Source organism: Coregonus clupeaformis, chromosome 9 (genome assembly GCF_020615455.1).
Source record: "Coregonus clupeaformis isolate EN_2021a chromosome 9, ASM2061545v1, whole genome shotgun sequence".
NCBI classification, from domain to species: Eukaryota; Metazoa; Chordata; class Actinopteri; order Salmoniformes; family Salmonidae; genus Coregonus; species Coregonus clupeaformis.
Genome location: NC_059200.1, coordinates 24,545,356 through 24,565,800, shown reverse-complemented (window position 1 = coordinate 24,565,800; position 20,445 = coordinate 24,545,356). Strand labels below are relative to the sequence as shown.

The window sequence follows — 20,445 nt, the reverse complement described above, 5'->3', positions numbered from 1 at the left end:
TGCCTCCACCATGCTTGACAGATGGCATCAAGCACTCCTCCAGCATCTTTACATTTTGTCTGCGTCTCACAAATGTTCTTCTTTGTGATCCGAACACCTCAAACTTCGATTCGTCTGTCCATAACACTTTTTTCCAATCTTCCTCTGTCTAGTGTCTGTGTTTTGCACATCTTAATCATTTCTTTTTATTGGCCAGTCTGAGATATGGCTTTTTCTTTGCAACTCTGCCTAGAAGGTCAGCATCCCGGAGTCGCCTCTTCACTGTTGACGTTGAGACTGGTGTTTTGCGGGTACTATTTAATGAAGCTGCCAGTTGAGGAACTGTGAGGCGTCTGTTTCTCAAACTAGACACTCTAATGTATTTGTCCTCTTGCTCAGTTGTGCACCGGGGCCTCTCACTCCTCTTTCTATTCTGGTTAGAGCCAGTTTGCGCTGTTCTGTGACGGGAGTAGTACACAGCGTTGTACGAGATCTTCAGTTTCTTGGCAATTTCTCGCAAGGAATAGACTTCATTTCTCAGAACAAGAATAGACTGACGAGTTTCAGAAGAAAGTTATTTGTTTCTGGCCATTTTGAGCCTGTAATCGAACCCACAATTGCTGATGCTCCAGATAATCAACTAGTCTCAAGAAGGCCAGTTTTTATATTGCTTCTTCACTCAGTACAACAGTCTACAGCTGTGCTAACATAATTGCAAAAGGGTTTTCTAATGATCAATTAGCCTTTTTTAAATGATAAACTTGGATTAGCAAACACAACGTGCCATTGGAACACAGGACTGATGGTTGCTGATAATGGGCCTCTGTACGCCTATGTACATATTCCATTAAAAATCAGCCGTTTCAAGCTACAATAGCCATTTACAACATTTTAACAATGTCTACACTGTATTTCTGATCAATTTGATGCAATTTTCTGTCCATTAAAATAACTTTTCTTTTGAAAACAAGGAAATTTCTAAGTGACCCCAAACTTTTGAACGGTAGTGTTTGTGTGTATGTATGTATGTCTCATGCCCAGTTTAGAAGTTGAGGTGATTTGTTGATCAGATAAATGGTGGAGTGCTTTTCTCCTGCTGATCCTTGTGAACAAGCAGAGTAGTAATTTACCTCCCATCTGACCAACCAGATCTGGGACAAAATATACTTCAGGGGGAGAGAGAAGGGGGGTGGGGGGGTCTTTCAATGACCTGGGCCTACTGTGCTGATCTAGCAAGACAGGATAGGGGAAAGAGGAGAGGAGTCCAATTTAGATGATTGGGATGCAACCCCCACCCCAGCATCTTATTTACGTCATTTAGCAGACGCTCTTATCCAGAGCGACTTACAAATTGGTTTGGATCCCTAAACTGAGAGACCCCTCATGGACAAATATTAGGCCTACCTCAGCCTCATTATGTAGTGTATATTGTGGGATTGTTGTGCCATGTGTCATTTGCACTGGTGGACCTAAAATATGTTTTGAATAAAACCCAGTGTTAAAATCCCTCCACTTGTTGTGTTGCTGACCCACTAGCAGGGGGACGTATTACTCCTTCATAGGCATATAGCATATTAGTGTGTCAAACCATGAGAAACTGGTATCTAATATTATCAACACCAGGTGGTGTAGTGGTAATTCTTTGCTCTCAGTTCTCAATCCCAAAATAATCTCAGACTATACTCATTTGTGGTGGGTGCAAAAGAAAACAGTAGGTTATAAAAAAACAAAAAATGTAGAGTAGGCCTACTCGGGTAATAACAATTATACCACAGCTATGTATGTTGTCTATCATGTTAATTTGTTTATAATTGGTTTATGTTGTACATTATAGCAATTTCTTCAGGGAAGTTAAACAAAGGCCAAAAATACATTATTTTTTTTAAGAAGTGAAACTGACGACTAAAACTGGACGTGGCTTGCCATGACAAGGCTTGGCACATGATTCTAGATTACACAATATAACACACACAACTCTACTATGCTACACGCTCCGTCAGCTGACCGAAGCCAAACCGCGTCATCCTGGGGCCCAGGTGATGAGGTTGTGGTCATATAGCCCTGCATCTGGCAAGGTAAAAGAGGAAAACCTTTAATCCAGTAAGAGGAACCATGACACTGTAGAAGAGCGGGAAGAGCGCATTCAGGAGGACAGCGTGTGCTCTCTTGTGTTCTCTTTAGCATGATTAGTCATGAAGCTGAACAAGCAGAACCCATACCCTGTGACAAGCGATCATCACAACGCTGTTGAAAAGCCAGACCAGAGGAAGTAGGCCTGTCAGGACAATGCCTATCGTAGTCATCATGTAAGCCTATTATCAGCCTATGAATGTGTGATGATGACAAAGTATTCAAATAGGGGCCCTGTTACCAAGGTGTTGTTGATCTTGCTATACAAATTAGGTTTATGAGTTACTTAGTACCTTACTTGACGATAAGATAAAATCCTATCTTCTCTCAGGTGCTTTCATGTACAACATTACAATGCATGTATGTTCCTTGTGTTGCAAAGGTATGGCTAGTATTTACCAAGTGCCATTCTCTGGCAAGCGAGACTAGCGTAAAAAGGTCTGTAAATGGTGAGGAAGGAGAGTGTATTGGTATTGGGTAAGAAGAAAAAAAACATTCAGGATAGCATATAGCCTTTTCCCCTTAGTCATTTCCCCTAGACAAGACGTTGTCAGTCAATCGCATGACATCGTGAAAACCACAAAATACCAGCTCTGTTTTGCCATTACAAATACAGTGGGGAAAAAAAGTATTTAGTCAGCCACCAATTGTGCAAGTTCTCCCACTTAAAAAGATGAGAGAGGCCTGTAATTTTCATCATAGGTACACGTCAACAATGACAGACAAAATGAGAAAAAAAAATCCAGAAAATCACATTGTAGGATTTTTAATGAATTTATTTGCAAATGATGGTGGAAAATAAGTATTTGGTCAATAAAAAAAGTTTCTCAATACTTTTGTTATATACCCTTTGTTGGCAATGACACAGGTCAAACGTTTTCTGTAAGTCTTCACAAGGTTTTCACACACTGTTGCTGGTATTTTGGCCCATTCCTCCATGCAGATCTCCTCTAGAGCAGTGATGTTTTGGGGCTGTCGCTGGGCAACACGGACTTTCAACTCCCTCCAAAGATTTTCTATGGGGTTGAGATCTGGAGACTGGCTAGGCCACTCCAGGACCTTGAAATGCTTCTTACGAAGCCACTCCTTCGTTGCCCGGGCGGTGTGTTTGGGATCATTGTCATGCTGAAAGACCCAGCCACGTTTCATCTTCAATGCCCTTGCTGATGGAAGGAGGTTTTCACTCAAAATCTCACGATACATGGCCCCATTCATTCTTTCCTTTACACGGATCAGTCGTCCTGGTCCCTTTGCAGAAAAACAGCCCCAAAGCATGATGTTTCCACCCCCATGCTTCACAGTAGGTATGGTGTTCTTTGGATGCAACTCAGCATTCTTTGTCCTCCAAACACGACGAGTTGAGTTTTTACCAAAAAGTTATATTTTGGTTTCATCTGACCATATGACATTCTCCCCAATCCTCTTCTGGATCATCCGAATGCACTCTAGCAAACTTCAGATGGGCCTGGACATGTACTGGCTTAAGCAGGGGGACACGTCTGGCACTGCAGGATTTGAGTCCCTGGCGGCGTAGTGTGTTACTGATGGTAGGCTTTGTTACTTTGGTCCCAGCTCTCTGCAGGTCATTCACTAGGTCCCCCCCGTGTGGTTCTGGGATTTTTGCTCACCGTTCTTGTGATCATTTTGACCCCACGGGGTGAGATCTTGCGTGGAGCCCAGATCGAGGGAGATTATCAGTGGTCTTGTATGTCTTCCATTTCCTAATAATTGCTCCCACAGTTGATTTCTTCAAACCAAGCTGCTTACTTATTGCAGATTCAGTCTTCCCAGCCTGGTGCAGGTCTACAATTTTGTTTCTGGTGTCCTTTGACAGCTCTTTGGTCTTGGCCATAGTGGAGTTTGGAGTGTGACTGTTTGAGGTTGTGGACAGGTGTCTTTTATACTGATAACAAGTTCAAACAGGTGCCATTAATACAGGTAACGAGTGGAGGACAGAGGAGCCTCTTAAAGAAGAAGTTACAGGTCTGTGAGAGCCAGAAATCTTGCTTGTTTGTAGGTGACCAAATACTTATTTTCCACCATAATTTGCAAATAAATTCATTAAAAATCCTACAATGTGATTTTCTGGAGAAAAAAATTCTCAATTTGTCTGTCATAGTTGACGTGTACCTATGATGAAAATTACAGGCCTCTCTCATCTTTTTAAGTGGGAGAACTTGCACAATTGGTGGCTGACTAAATACATTTTTCCCCCACTGTACGTCCAAACAAACATTATAGTCGTATTAATCAGGTGATGTCATAATAAATGTTGTGATCAAAACTACTTGATGACATAACCATTTACATACTACTTTAAGTTTGAATTATACAGTCTTACATTTCTCTCACTCTTTCATTTGTTCTTGAATGTATTCAGTTCAAATACAGTAGAGCATAATCTCTCATTCATGTGAATGGAGTGTTCTCCCCATGGAGCCCCAGAATACATTGCATGGGAAAGGTGGGTGCATCTTGAATGGTGAGCTGTTTGTGGGAGTGGTTGCTGCTTACTTTATGAGTATGACGAGAGGCTGCATAAGTATCAGTGTCCTGCATAAAAAACAGGTATATCAAAGGCTGTTGCTCTGGCTCTTAGCTGTAATATACTTTACTAGATCCATAATGTTCCGGAGCCAAATGAATAAACTAATAAAATGAAGTGTTCAATTATCCTTGCTACACATTTGTGACTTTCTCAACCTTATAAATGTGTGTGTGTGTATGGACATGTTTAACTATACTTGTGGGGACCAAAAGTCCCCACAAGAATAGTAAACAAACACAAATTTGACCAACTGGGGACATTTTGTTAGTCCCCACATGGAAAAAGGCTGTTTCTAGGGGGTTAAGGTTAGAATTAGAGTTAGGGGTTTAAGGTTGGGGTTAGGTTTAGGTTTAGGGTTAGGGAAAATAGGATTTGGAATGGGAATCATTTGTGTGTCCCGACAAGGTTAGTTAAACGTGAGTGTGTGTGTCTGTGTGTGTGTGTCGTTGAACAGAATGTCCTAAAGATCCTCTAACGACCCTGAGATTGGAAGGCTCTTGTCCCAGCATGACCGTACAGCACCTTTACTCAACAAACACTAGCTGCAGATAAAGAATAGTACAGAGGAAACAGTCCCAGCTGTCACTTTCTCTCTTTCTCATGTTTTCGCTGCCTTTCACTGACAAACTCAGACATTTCAGAGCTCTAGTCTTCCTCAATGTCTTATCACTCTCAGTGGCTGTTGGTCTCAGCTTCACACATAAGCCTCCAGTTAAAAATAGACTGTACCTCATGGGTATATATAACATGTGTCTATAACAGTGTTGTAAACAAATAAACATACAAACAGTAAGCACAAACTGCCTTCTTATTTGACAGAGAATGTAGTCTTGTTGATCTTGATCTCATCAAGTAAAGCTTGAAATAAACTGAACGCTGATGGACAATGATGGTCTCGTAACATACTGTTGATTGTGAGAGCAAAGTCACACAAGCTACTGTAGTGAGTATGAGGGGCATCATGCCCATAGGGGGCACAGGGGCACATACCCCCTCAGATTTCTCCTGTTTAAATTATTATTATTATTATTTTTATTTATTTTTCTCTCTATAATACTAATAGCCACCTAGGAATTTTATGAAGTTGGCTTTAGCTAGCCCAGATAGGTTCCCAATCTCCCAACCTCATAACTAGCTACAAAGAAGCCATTTCAGGCTATCAATCAAGTTAGAGTAGTTAGCTTGTCTAACTATCTTAACTGACATGCCTGCTGGCAAGGTTGGTAGACTTTAGAAAAGCAAGCAATAACTAAATGTACTGAATAAGACTCACAATCTTTAACCAAGATTTTAGCAAAGATGCAGAGAAAAATACTTTGTGTATTTAAAAAAAGAACCACCAGTCAGGAGGAAACAGGCCGCTCGAGGTATGCTTAGATATGCAGAATAATATACATATTTTTGACATCGAATTAAGCATAATGATTATGGCTCTAGATTGCAGTAAAAAGCTGTTTCAGGTGTTTGAAAAATTGAAAATTATCCAACTTCAGGACTGGGGGCATGATGCCCCTGGTGAGTATGTACGCCGTACCAGGTTGAGGTTTCAAATTACTGCACGGCTGTGCTTCATTCCAGCCTGGAACGTGTTTAAAGGGGTTGTACAGTGAAACCTGTGATTTATATCGAATTTAATTCAAATTTGAACTAAGGCAGATGTAATTAGTATCACCAAAGTCTGAAAAATCTATATTATTGATCTGTTCGTTGAGCTGTATCTTAAAATCCAATGACCTGACTTGAGGCTTAATCACTCGGATTCGATTTGCCTCAGCTAGGATTATGTGAGCCTAGCTATTCATTATTACATTTGACATTTTAGTCATTTAGCAGACGCTCTTATCCAGAGCAACTTACAGTTAGTGCATTCATCTTAAGATAGCTAGGTGGGACAACCACATATCACAGGCATAGAAAGTACATTTTTCCTCAATAACATAGCTCAGTAGAGTCGGAGCTAGAAGGGTGGGGGGGGTCAAGTACAAGTGCTGGTTAAGTGTATTTTTTTTTTCTTTCTTTATTTTTTTTTTGGGGGGGTTGAGGTGAGGAGGAGGATTATTTAAGATACTGTTTGAAGAGGTAGGGTTTCAGATGTTTTCAGAAGATGGGCAGGGACTCTGCTGTCCTAGCTTCAGGGGGAAGACCTGAGGTGGCAGATTGGAGTGCTTGGGTTGGGGTGTAAGGTTTGAGCATAGCCTGAAGGTAGGGAGGGGCAGTTCCACTTGCTGTTCCGTAGGTAAGCACCATGGTCTTGTAGTGGATGCGAGCTTCAACTGGAAGCCAGTGGAGTCTGCGGAGGAGCGGGGTGACATGAGATAGCTTAGAAAGGTTGAACACCAGGCGGGCTGCTGCATTCTGGATAAGTTTCAGGGGTTTGATGGCACAAGCGGGGAGTCCAGCCAACAGCGAGTTGCAGTAGTCCAGACGGGAGAGGACAAGTTTCTGGATTAGGACCTGCGCCGCTTCCTGTGTGAGGTAGGGTCGTACTCTACGGATGTTGTAGAGCATGAACCTGCAGGAGCGGGTCACTGCTTTGATGTTTGCAGAGAACGACAGGGTGTTGTCCAGGGTCACGCCAAGGTTCTTTGCACTCTGGGAGGGGGACACCGTGGAGTTGTCAACCGTGATGGAGAGGTCTTTGAGCGGACAGGCCTTCCCCGGGAGGAAGAGCAGTTCCGTCTTGTCGAGGTTGAGCTTGAGGTGGTGGGCTGACATCCAAGTTGAGATATCTGCCAGGCACGCAGAGATGCGTGTCGCCACCTGGGTGTCAGAAGGGGGGAAGGAGAAAAGTAGTTGAGTGTCATCCTCATGGCAATGATAGGAGAGACCATGTGAGGATATGATGGAGCCGAGTGATTTGGTGTATAGAGAGAAGAGGAGAGGGCCTAGAACCGAGCCCTGGGGGACACCAGTAGTGAGAATACGTAGTGCAGACACAGATCCTCTCCACGTCACCTGGTAGGAGTGGCCTGCCAGGTAGGATGCAATCCAAGAGTGTGCATAGCCTGAGACGCCCAGCCCTGAGAGGGTGGAGAGGAGGATCTGATTGTTCACGGTGTCAAAGGCAGCAGATAGATCTAGGAGGATGAGAACAGAGGAGAGAGAGTCAGCTTTGGCAGTGTGGAGAGCCTCCGTGACACAGAGAAGAGCAGTCTCGGTTGAGTGACCTGTCTTGAAGCCTGACTGGTTAGGGTCAAGAAGATCATTCTGAGAGACATAACGAGAGAATTGATCAGAGACAGCACGCTCAAGTGTTTTGGAAAGAAAAGAAAGAAGGGATACAGGTCTATAGTTTTTGACGTCAGATGAGACGAGTGTTGGTTTCTTGAGGAGGGGAGCAACTCAGGCCATTTTGAAGTCAGCGGGGACACAGCCAGTAGTCAGGGATGAGTTGATGAGGGACGTGAGGAATGGGAGAAGGTCTCCAGAGATGGTCTGGAAACGGGAGGAGGGGATGGGGTCGAGCGGGCAGGTAGTCGGGCGGCCAGACCTCACTAGTCGCAGGATGTCCTCAGGAGAGAGAGCGGAGAATGAGGTCAAGGCGTAGTATAATTATGTGTGACTGAGACCAGTGGACTCAATAGGCTGAGTGAATGAGTAGCAGATGTCATCAACCCTTTTTTTCAAAGTGGTTGACAAAGTTGTCCGCAGAGAGGGAGGAGAGAGGGGGAGGGGTGGAGGATTAAGGAGGAGAAAGTGGAAAATAGTTTCCTAAAGTTAGAGGCAGAAGCTTTACATTTCAAGTGGTAGAAAGTGGCTTTAGCAATGGAACAGAGGAAGAGAAGGTAGAGAGGAGGGAGTGAAAGGATGATAGCTCCTCCGCCGCATTGCCATCTGGGTAGGGGCTGAGTGGTTAGGGTTGGAGGAAAAGGAGACAGAAAAAGAAACAAAGTCGTGATCAGAGACCTGGAGGGGGGTTGCAGTGAGATTAGTAGGCGAGCAGCCTCTAGTAAAGGTGAGGTCACGCATATTGCCTGCCTTGTGAGTTGGAGGGGATTGAGAAAGGGTGAGGTCAAAAGAGGCAAGGAGGGGAAAGAGAGAGTTGGAAAGAAATGAATCAAAGGCAGATGTCGGAAGGTTGAAGTCGCCAAGTACGAAGAGCGGTGAGCCATCGTCAGGAAATGAGCTTATCAAGGTGGCAAGCTCATTGAGGAACTCTCCAAGGGCACCTGGTGGGTGATAGATGACAATAACGTTAAGCTTGAGTGGACAAGTGACAGTGACAGCATGGAATTAAAATGAGGAGATGGACAGGTGAGAGAGGGAGAAAATAGAAAATCTCCACTTAGGAGAAATGAGTAGACCTGTGCCACCACGGCAACGACCAGATGCTCTCGGACTATGAGAGAAAACATAGTCAGATGAAGAAAGAGCAGCTGGAGTAGCAGTGTCCTCTGGGGTGATCCATGTCTCCGTCAAGGCCAAAAAGTCAAGGGACTGAAGGGCAGCATAGGCTGAGATGAACTCAGCGTTCTTGACCGCAGATCGGCAGTTCCAAACGCTTCCAGAAACCTGGAATTCCACATGGATTGTGCGCGCAGGGTACACTAAATTAGAAGGGAGCGTCTGTAAACATTTACATTTACATCATTTAGCAGACGCTCTTATCCAGAGCAACTTACAAATTGGTGCATTCAACTTATGATAGCAAGTGGGACAACCACTTTTTTTTTCTTCTTTTTTTTATGGGGGGGTGGGGGACGGGAGGGGGGTAGAAGGATTACTTTATACTCTTCTAGGTATTCCTTAAAGAGGTAGGGTTTCAAGTGGCTCCGGAAGGTGGTCAGTGGCTCCGCTGTCCTGGCGTCGTGGGGGAGCTTGTTCCACCATTGGGGTGCCAGAGCAGCAAATAGCTTTGACTGGGCTGAGCGGGAACTGTGCTTCTGTAGAGGTAGGGGAGCTAGCAGGCCAGAGGTGGATGAACGTAGTGCCCTCGTTTGGGTGTAGGGTCTGATCAGAGCCTGAAGGTAAGGAAGTGCCGTTCCCCTCACAGCTCCACCATGGTGGCAGTCCTTCCCAGGGAGGAAGAGCAGCTCCGTCTTGCCGAGGTTCAGCTTGAGGTGGTGATCCGACATCCACACTGATATGTCTGCCAGACATGCAGAGATGCGATTCGCCACCTGGTTATCAGAAGGGGAAAGGAGAAAATTAATTGTGTGTCGTCTGCGTAGCAATGATAGGAGAGACCATGTGAGGATATGACAGAGCCAAGTGACTTGGTGTATAGAGAGAATAGGAGAGGGCCTAGAACTGAGCCCTGGGGGACACCAGTGGTGAGAGCACGTGGTGCGGAGACAGATTCTCGCCACGCCACCTGGTAGGAGCGACCTGTCAGGTAGGACAGAATCCAAGAGTGAGCAGCGCCGGAGATGCCCAACTCGGAGAGGGTGGAGAGGAGGATCTGATGGTTCACAGTAAACCCTTATTAATGTGTCCAATGATATGCTTTGTTCATACTTCATCCTTTGCCCTCATTTGTATGTGTACTGTGCATTACTTGTCAGTTGTCGCAACATCTTCTGATTCAGCAACAGGTCAGATAGCTAGCTAGCTACCTAGAGTCCTGCACCGGTCAGTTTTTTGGAGCCGCACCCGCCCCACGCCAGCCACATCAATTCCGAACCCCACCTAATACTCAACATCAGGACAGATTTTTCTCCGCAACCCAACCCACCCGCATAGAATTGTTCCGAGAGCCGATCAGTTACCCGCCATGTCACATCAATTTATTTAATTGTTTTTATGACTCCAGTGTAGTAGGCTTTATTATTATTATTATTATTATTATTATTATTATTATTAATAGGCTATTGTTACTATTCCCCTTCCCTGCATGAATTCATTTGTCTGCATGTCTATTCAACATTTGGATAAAAGGAAACCATTCCATGAGTTAAGAATGATTGTTTTTCACAATGTTATGTGTCACTCAAATCGCTTTGAGAAACAGAGCCTTCTAATTAGCCTTCTTACCTAATGAAAGCCTGTATAGTTTACATAACAAAACAATACCTTTACATTCAATATTATTTAGATAATCAAATAGTTTAGGCCTAATTAAAACTTAAATAAACCATTCCCAGAATCTAATATTGGCTGCAAAAATAGGCTACATTTATTTAGTAGGCTACTCACACGTTTATCAGCCGCAACGGTTTACACTTTATACGGCCTGCGTATGGTCTAATGAACGAATGCCTGAATTAATGTAATAATTAATTGATAAGAATTATCTAAAGTAAATAGGCCTACCCGCTTGCACTTTGTGCAGGCTGTGTAACCATCTACAGCATGGTTGTCCTTACAAACTGGGCTTTTCACTCGCACAGCACGTTTCCTTTCCACGATTGTAATGTAGCCTTTATTTTTATTTCAAATCATATTTGTCGCTTTTGCCGAATACAATAGGTGTAGACTTCACCGTAAAATGCTTGCTTATGAGCTCTTCCCAACGACGGATAGTTAAAAAATAATATTACAAAATAAAAATAATAACACAAGGAATAAAATACACAAGAATTAAACTATATACAGGGAGTATCAGTACCATATGAATGTGCAGGGATATGAGGTATTTCAGATAGAGATGTACATAAAGGCAGGGTAAAGTGACCAGGCAACAGGATAGATAATAATAAGAGTAAATATAAAGAACAGAGTAGCAGCAGCATATGATGAGTGTGAAAGTGTGTGTGTATGTACAGTGGGGAGAACAAGTATTTGAAACACTGCCGATTTTGCAGGTTTTCCTACTTACAAAGCATGTAGAGGTCTGTAATTTTTATCATAGGTACACTTCAACTGTGAGAGACGGAATCTAAAACAAAAATCCAGAAAATCACATTGTATGATTTTTAAGTAATTAATTAGCATTTTATTGCATGACATAAGTATTTGATACATCAGAAAAGCAGAACTTAATATTTGGTACAGAAACCTTTGTTTGCAATTACAGAGATCATACGTTTCCTGTAGGTCTTGACCAGGTTTGCACACACTGCAGCAGGGATTTTGGCCCACTCCTCCATACAGACCTTCTCCAGATCCTTCAGGTTTCGGGGCTGTCGCTGGGCAATACAGACTTTCAGCTCCCTCCAAAGATGTTCTATTGGGTTCAGGTCTGGAGATTGGCTAGGCCACTCCAGGACCTTGAGATGCTTCTTACGGAGCCACTCCTTAGTTGCCCTGGCTTTGTGTTTCGGGTCGTTGTCATGCTGGAAGACCCAGCCACAACCCATCTTCAATGCTCTGAGGGAAGGAGGTTGTTGGCCAAGATCTTGCGATACATGGCCCCATCCATCCTCCCCTCAATACGGTGCAGTCGTCCTGTCCCCTTTGCAGAAAAGCATCCCGAAAGAATGATGTTTCCACCTCCATGCTTCACGGTTGGGATGGTGTTCTTGGGGTTGTACTCATCCTTCTTCTTCCTCCAAACACGGCGAGTGGAGTTTAGACCAAAAAGCTATATTTTTGTCTCATCAGACCACATGACCTTCTCCCATTTGTCAATGACCATCATCCAGATGGTCATTGGCAAACTTCAGACGGGCCTGGACATGCGCTGGCTTGAGCAGGGGGACCTTGCGTGCGCTGCAGGATTTTAATCCATGACGGCGTAGTGTGTTACTAATGGTTTTCTTTGAGACTGTGGTCCCAGCTCTCTTCAGGTCATTGACCAGGTCCTGCCGTGTAGTTCTGGGCTGATCCCTCACCTTCCTCATGATCATTGATGCCCCACGAGGTGAGATCTTGCATGGAGCCCCAGACCGAGGGTGATTGACCGTCATCTTGAACTTCTTCCATTTTCTAATAATTGCGCCAACAGTTGTTGCCTTCTCACCAAGCTGCTTGCCTATTGTCCTGTAGCCCATCCAAGCCTTGTGCAGGTCTACAATTTTATCACTGATGTCCTTACACAGCTCTCTGGTCTTGGCCATTGTGGAGAGGTTGGAATCTGTTTGATTGAGTGTGTGGACAGGTGTCTTTTATACAGGTAACGAGTTCAAACAGGTGCAGTTAATACAGGTAATGAGTGGAGAACAGGAGGGCTTCTTAAAGAAAAACTAACAGGTCTGTGAGAGCCGGAATTCTTACTGGTTGGTAGGTGATCAAATACTTATGTCATGCAATAAAATGCAAATTAATTACTTTAAAATCATACAATGTGATTTTCTGGATTTTTGTGTACCTATGATAAAAATTACAGACCTCTACATGCTTTGTAAGTAGGAAAACCTGCAAAATCGGCAGTGTATCAAATACTTGTTCTCCCCACTGTATGTGTGTGTGTGTGTGTTTGTGTGTTGTGTCGGTATGCATGTGTGTTATGTGTGTGGGTTGGGGGGCGTTCTCTCCCCTCTTTATCCAAAATCAGCTCCTTGGTCTTACTGACGCTGAGGGAGAGGTTGTTGTCCCACAACACTGCCAAGTCTCTGACCTCCTCCCTGTAGGCTGTCTCATCGCTGTTGGTGATCAGGCCTACCACCGTTGTGTCGTCAGCAAACTTTATGATGTGTTAGAGTCAGGTGTGGCTGCGCAGTCATGGGTCAACAAGGAGTACAAGAGGGGACTAAGCACGCACCCCTGAGGGGGGGGGCCCCGTGTTGAGGGTAAGCGTGGCATAGGTGTTCTCGCCTACCCTCACCACCTGGGGCCGGCCCGTCAGGAAGTCCAGGATCCAGTTGCAGAGGGAGGTGTTCAGTCCCAGGGCACTATGGCGTTGAATGCTGAGCTGTAGTGTATGAATAGCATTCTCATGTACAGTGGGGAAAAAAAGTATTTAGTCAGCCACCAATTGTGCAAGTTCTCCCACTTAAAAAGATGAGAGAGGCCTGTAATTTTCATCATAGGTACACGTCAACTATGACAGACAAATGAAGAAAAAAATCCAGAAAATCACATTGTAGGATTTTTTATGAATTTATTTGCAAATTATGGTGGAAAATAAGTATTTGGTCACCTACAAACAAACAAGATTTCTGGCTCTCAAAGACCTGTAACTTCTTCTTTAAGAGGCTCCTCTGTCCTCCACTCGTTACCTGTATTAATGGCACCTGTTTGAACTTGTTATCAGTATAAAATACACCTGTCCACAACCTCAAACAGTCACACTCCAAACTCCACTATGGCCAAGACCAAAGAGCTGTCAAAGGACACCAGAAACAAAATTGTAGACCTGCACCAGGCTGGGAAGACTGAATCTGCAATGGGTAAGCAGCTTGGTTTGAAGAAATCAACTGTGGGAGCAATTATTAGGAAATGGAAGACATACAAGACCACTGATAATCTCCCTCGATCTGGGGCTCCACGCAAGATCTCACCCCGTGGGGTCAAAATGATCACAAGAACGGTGAGCAAAAATCCCAGAACCACACGGGGGGACCTAGTGAATGACCTGCAGAGAGCTGGGACCAAAGTAACAAAGCCTACCATCAGTAACACACTACGCCGCCAGGGACTCAAATCCTGCAGTGCCAGGCGTGTCCCCCTGCTTAAGCCAGTACATGTCCAGACCCGTCTGAAGTTTGCTAGAGTGCATTTGGATGATCCAGAAGAGGATTGGGAGAATGTCATATGGTCAGATGAAACCAAAATAGAACTTTTCGTAAAAACTCAACTCGTCGTGTTTGGAGGACAAAGAATGCTGAGTTGCATCCAAAGAACACCATACCTACTGTGAAGCATGGGGGTGGAAACATCATGCTTTGGGGCTGTTTTTCTGCAAAGGGACCAGGACGACTGATCCGTGTTAAGGAAAGAATGAATGGGGCCATGTATCGTGAGATTTTGAGTGAAAACCTCCTTCCATCAGCAAGGGCATTGAAGATGAAACGTGGCTGGGTCTTTCAGCATGACAATGATCCCAAACACACCGCCCGGGCAACGAAGGAGTGGCTTCGTAAGAAGCATTTCAAGGTCCTGGAGTGGCCTAGCCAGTCTCCAGATCTCAACCCCATAGAAAATCTTTGGAGGGAGTTGAAAGTCCGTGTTGCCCAGCGACAGCCCCAAAACATCACTGCTCTAGAGGAGATCTGCATGGAGGAATGGGCCAAAATACCAGCAACAGTGTGTGAAAACCTTGTGAAGACTTACAGAAAACTTTTGACCTGTGTCATTGCCAACAAAGGGTATATAACAAAGTATTGAGAAACTTTTCTTATTGACCAAATACTTATTTTCCACCATAATTTGCAAATAAATTCATAAAAAATCCTACAATGTGATTTTCTGGATTTCTTTTCCTCATTTTGTCTGTCATAGTTGACGTGTACCTATGATGAAAATTACAGGCCTCTCTCATCTTTTTAAGTGGGAGAACTTGCACAATTGGTGGCTGACTAAATACTTTTTTCCCCTACTGTAGTTATTTTCCCTGTTGTCCAGGTGGGAGAGGGCGGTCTGAAATGCAATTGAGATTGCATCATCTGTGGATCTATTGCAGCGGTATGCAAATTGGATGCAACACAACAAGCCCCTGAGTTAAAAAAAAAAGTGTATTTTATTGAACATTTTTCTGACCCGCAATGTAATTGTTCTGAGCTACGAGCCGACCCACGGGTTGAAATAATGTTTCATTCCACCCGCCAGCTGATTCTTTTGCGGCTCACCTGCAGGGAACCATGGGTATCCGACCTGATGCAGGACTCTACATACTGGTAAGCAAGTGTTTGATCATCATTCAGATACACAAACATTCCAAAAATAAACAGGGATTATTTTATATGCATATTTCTTGTAAACTACACAGAAGACACTATGGAATACTTTAGCATCATAACTCAGAACCGTAAAGGACATAAAATTCAATACCCCTTAATCTACAATCTTCCTTTTCACAAACATTACCGGCTAGATAGACAGGCTGCTGGATCTCCTCTTCAGTGAGGTCACCCCTGATCTGTATGTGGAGGAGGTGTGTGAGCTCGCCATCACAGAACCCCTGTGTGCCCAGTACGAGAGACCTGACAAGGAGGAAGCCATCGCTGGATTTGTGTCCCGCTTCAGTGATGCAGGGTGAAAGTGAAAACTCTGGGCTCTATGGGTTGGTCCACCATAGGCACCAGAAGAGATGGCGTATGTTAGTTTCCAATGCACTGACTAATCGTTCCATGTTTAAACGTCTGTTTATGACCAAGATGATTAATTAAGAAGTGATGCACACAGACATACACAAACCTCACACTAAACTAACCTCTCTCTCTTCTCTGTGTCTCTCGTCCTAGGCCTGTGGGACCACACCAAGGTGTTCAAAGATGGCAGCTGCCTGCTGACAGATGACAGTTTCGTCCTGGTGGGCTCCTTCGTGGCCTTCTTCATCCCCCTCACCCTCATGGTGGTCACCTACTTCCTCACCATCAACGCCCTGCAGACTGACGCTACCATCTGCCTGGACCAGCTGGTTCCCCGGCCCAAGTGGAGTGCCACCCTGACCCTGGGCTTCTTCCCTCAGGTTCTCACTCTCCTTACAGAAGGTCTTCTTCAGGCGTTCACTAAGCCGTGACACAGGAGGGGTAGGAGGAGGGGTCGGCAGGGCAGAAGGCCTCCAAGGTCCTGGGCTTGGTCTTCTTCCTGTTTATGGTCATGTTTTGTCCCTTTGTCATTACCAATGTACTTGCGGTGGTGCGTGATCCTGTGAACTGTGACCCGGGGGTGATGGGGGGGGGGGCTGCTGAGCGTGTTGGTGGCTACATCTCCTCAGCCTCTGGTATACACTCTGGTCAACAAACTCTGTTCAACGTACCGTGCAGCCTTCTCGCGCTACATAACCTGCCAGTATGTCAGTTCCAGTCTACTTAAGGGGGTGGCTCTCCCATAGCCACCAATGCGATAGCAGCTCATTGACCTCCATTGAAACAGAAAACATTTGGAAGTGCCCCACGAGTAGGATGTCTCACTTCCTTTTCTATCTCTACTAGTAACACCAGAAGAGAACAACTGAGCCAATGCTAAATTATCAGCACCTGCCAGGGGGGCACAAGGCGATACGTTTCCCAAAAAAAGGTCATACACCTAGCCCGGGTACCAGTCTGTTTAGCTAACATTCCACTACTTGTACTCCGTGTCATGTTTCAAATATGTTTTGCAATGATACAGAGTTCAAGGAGTGGAATGTTGGCTAAACAGACACCATATACAAATCAACTGTATATTTGTATATATTTCATAACCCAGCCATCACTGTGTCTTGAGACATCTTGAGACATGTCTTGAGACCTCTTAAGACATGTCTTGGAAATACCAATGTCTTGAGACATCCGTCTGAAGACGTCTCTGGAATTTTTTTTAAATGTATTGTTGTTTTCATCTTTTATTAGTTATTAATACTACTTATTCACTCTAGAACTCTCATGCACATTCATAGCACAAATTGTACTGCACACCAAATCAAAATCTATTGACCAAATAACAATTTTAGAATGATGCAACAAAATAACTTGTGGTAAAGGTGGTATAGAGCTCCAAACAACGCCCATCTTTAAGTCTTTACAGCCAGATAGTAATCTCTTGTTTGGAGATCTCAGATCTCAGAGCTGCTCCTCCTTAATCTTTTGGGAAATAAAATGCCATTAGGTATCATATCATAAATTCAGCAATAACAATATCACATTTATCCTGCTATTTTCTTGTACTTTAATTATGAATAGCTCACCTGAAGCAGAAAGCCGTATCGTCCGTGAGGGCTAAATGTTTGACACCAGATAGGACCCCAGCTTTATTGTATGTCCAGTCTGAAAATAGAATGAGCCTATGTGATAGGAAGACAGCTGATTAGAGAAAGTGACCTTTCTGTGATTGCATGTACACACTTTATTGCATATTTACATTCAATTATTGCAGTATAGTTAAATAAATAATTAAACAGCATGTCTGACATAGCCTTAATGTCACGTTACGTTGCATTTCTTCAAGACATGGCATTAGTGTTTTGAGACATGTCTTCAAGACACACATAAAATATCTCAAGATATAGCATTGAGTGTCTTGAGACGTCTCAATTGCACGTCTCAAGACATCTCAAGACAAAGGTGATGGCAGGGTATGATTATGCGCATACAGTACTTAAATAAATATGTGTATGTAATTTTTGTTGTCATTAACCGAACAGACAGAGCTATTTTTGGATCTAGTGTTTTCCTTGATACAGTATAAAAATACAGAAATGTGTATTGGTGGGATGTAGGCTAAATGAAATTAATCCGTAAGTAGTCACAAATAAATTGAAGTAAAAGCTAGTTTATTTCTGCTGTTTGATATCCAACGGTCCTATGATCAGCTCCATTAGGGCATTTTATAGAGAAAATGACTTGAGGCATAGTATTTCTAAACAAATATTAATCAAGTAGTTGGGGACGTCAGGGAACTTGTTGCACCTTCTGGTAACCTGTGGAAAATATTATACATTTAATAGGCCACTCAGTTTATAATGACATCTATTTCACATTAAATCAATAATAGTATAGACTATTGCATACAAACGCACCTTAGGGACTTCCATACAGCAAAGGTTTTCTGCAGCAGTGCCGGTGGGCTAGTTTGGCAGTGCCAGTGACCACCGGAACATCTGGAGGAGAAGTTCAAACAATCAATTAATGTCGGCAAGTAGTTACACTGAACAAAAATATAAACGTAACATGGAACAATTTACAGTTCATATAAGGAAATCAGTCAATTGAAATAAATTCATTGGGCCCTAATCCAGGGTTCCCCAACTAGTGGCCTGCGGGGCTGAGTATTATTATTCATTTTTAAATGTATTTTTATTGTTGGACATTGTTGGACACTGTAAAAACACCAGGAAATCAGCTCCAAGTGATTTTAATTTAAGAAATCTGTTCCCAAGTATTCCCACGCATAGTAGAGAGACACGTGATTGTATACAAATGTAAGCAAGGTTTGAAATGATTACGTTTTAGTCAAACATTATATCTGTTTGGGCTTCTTGTGGTCAATTTGCAGCCATGTGAGTCATGAACAGCCTTTCAAAGCATTTCATGGCTACAGATGTGAGTGCTATGGGGCACGTAAACGTAAACGTCATTTAGACAGGTTAGCTTGGTGTTCTTGGGCACAGGGACTATGGTGGTCTGCTTGAAACCTGTAGGTATTATTACAGGGAGAGGTTGAAAATGTCAGGGAAGACACTTGCCAGCTGGTCAGCGCATGCTCTGAGTACGCGTCCTGGTAATTTGTCTTGTGAATGTTAACCTGTTTAAAGGTCTTGCATCGGCTACGGAGAGCGTAATCACACAGTCGCCCGGAACAACTGGTGCTCTCATGCATGGATCAGTGTTGCTTGCCTCGAAGCAAGAATAGAAGGCATTTAACTCATCTGGTAGGCTTGCATTACTGGGCAGCTCGTGGCTGGGATTCCCTTTGTACTCTGTAATAGTTTGCAAGCCTTGCCTCATCCGACGAGCGTCAGAGCTGGTATAGTAGGATTCAATCTTAGTCCTGTATTGATGGTTCGTCAGAGGGCGTAGCAGGATATCTTATAAGCGTCCGGATTAGTGTGCCACTCCTTGAAAGCGTCAGCTCTAGCCTTTAGCTCAGTGTGGATGTTGCCTGTAATTCATGGCTTCTGGTTGGGATATGTACGTACGGTCACTGTGGGGACGACGTCGTCGATGCCCTTATTAATGAAGCCGGTGACTGATGTGGTAACCTCAATCCTATCGGATGCATTCCCAGAACATCTTCCAGTTTGCGCTAGCAAAACACTCCTGTAGCTAAGCATCCTTTTCATCGGACCACTTCTGTATTGAGCGCATCACTGGTACTTCCTGTTTGAGTTTTTGGTTGTAAGCAGGAATCAGGAGGATAAAGTTATGGTCAGATGTGCATGCATTTCTGTGTTTGGAGTAAAGGTGATAGTTTTTTCACCTCTAGTTTCACAGGTGACATGCTGGTAGAAATGAGGTTAAACGGATTACAGTTTTCCTGCATTAAAATCACCGGCCACTAGGAGCACCGCTTCTGGACGAGCATTTTCTTGTTTGCTTATATTGTCCCCCCCCCCACTAATCCAAGCATACAGCCTCACTGATAGTCACAGATGAGAAATAGGGTTAGTTTTCTCCTTCTATTTTTGGTAACTAAGTCAATTTTATCTGGGAAATAGGATGACAGTGCATTCCCTTTAAATTGGGACCAAGCTACACATACCAAATACAGTACCCACAAATGTCTAACAAACAACTACCAGTCATCAAGCCACAATCCCTCTGACGTGATTGGACAGTGTTCTTTTCCTATGACACAAAGGTTACTGTGTCTGTAGCCAGAGTTTTAACCAGTTAGTTATTTTGGAACCCACCAGGCTAGAGCTGGTCTTATCTGAGCCACGAGGACTTTCTCCTCTAAAGGGAGAGGCTGTTCAGAGGTCCTGTTCAGCTTATCTGCTCTGAGACACACACACACAAGCAAACAGCTTATAGAGGTACACACTAACTCCTGCTGTACTGTAGGTATAAAATGTTAACTGTCAATATATACCTTCATTCAAGGTTTTTCCTGATCTGGAATACAAACTGTTTTCAGTGGGGGGGTTGTGTGTGTTCACAAGGGGTGGGGGAAATATGGCTTATAATACTGACAAAAATGGCTGTGTGCAGTGCAGTAAACCAAGTTAAATGACTAGGACTAACTCAAACAGTGACATCATTGACCTAAGCGCACAAAAACACCATTGACATTCTATTGGTAGTTTCTTTACAATTAGGATGGGATTAGCCGACCATTACCAATGTTGTAGTTTGCCATGTAAAGTTGATTAGTACCTCAACAACAAA

At 43.7% G+C, this 20,445-nt stretch overlaps 1 pseudogene; it reads left to right on the top strand.

Annotated features, from left to right (window-relative positions):
* Positions 1–15,276: 15,276 nt before the first annotated feature.
* On the top strand, positions 15,277–16,595 carry LOC121574530 (annotated as a pseudogene).
* The last annotated feature ends 3,850 nt before the right edge of the window (positions 16,596–20,445 follow it).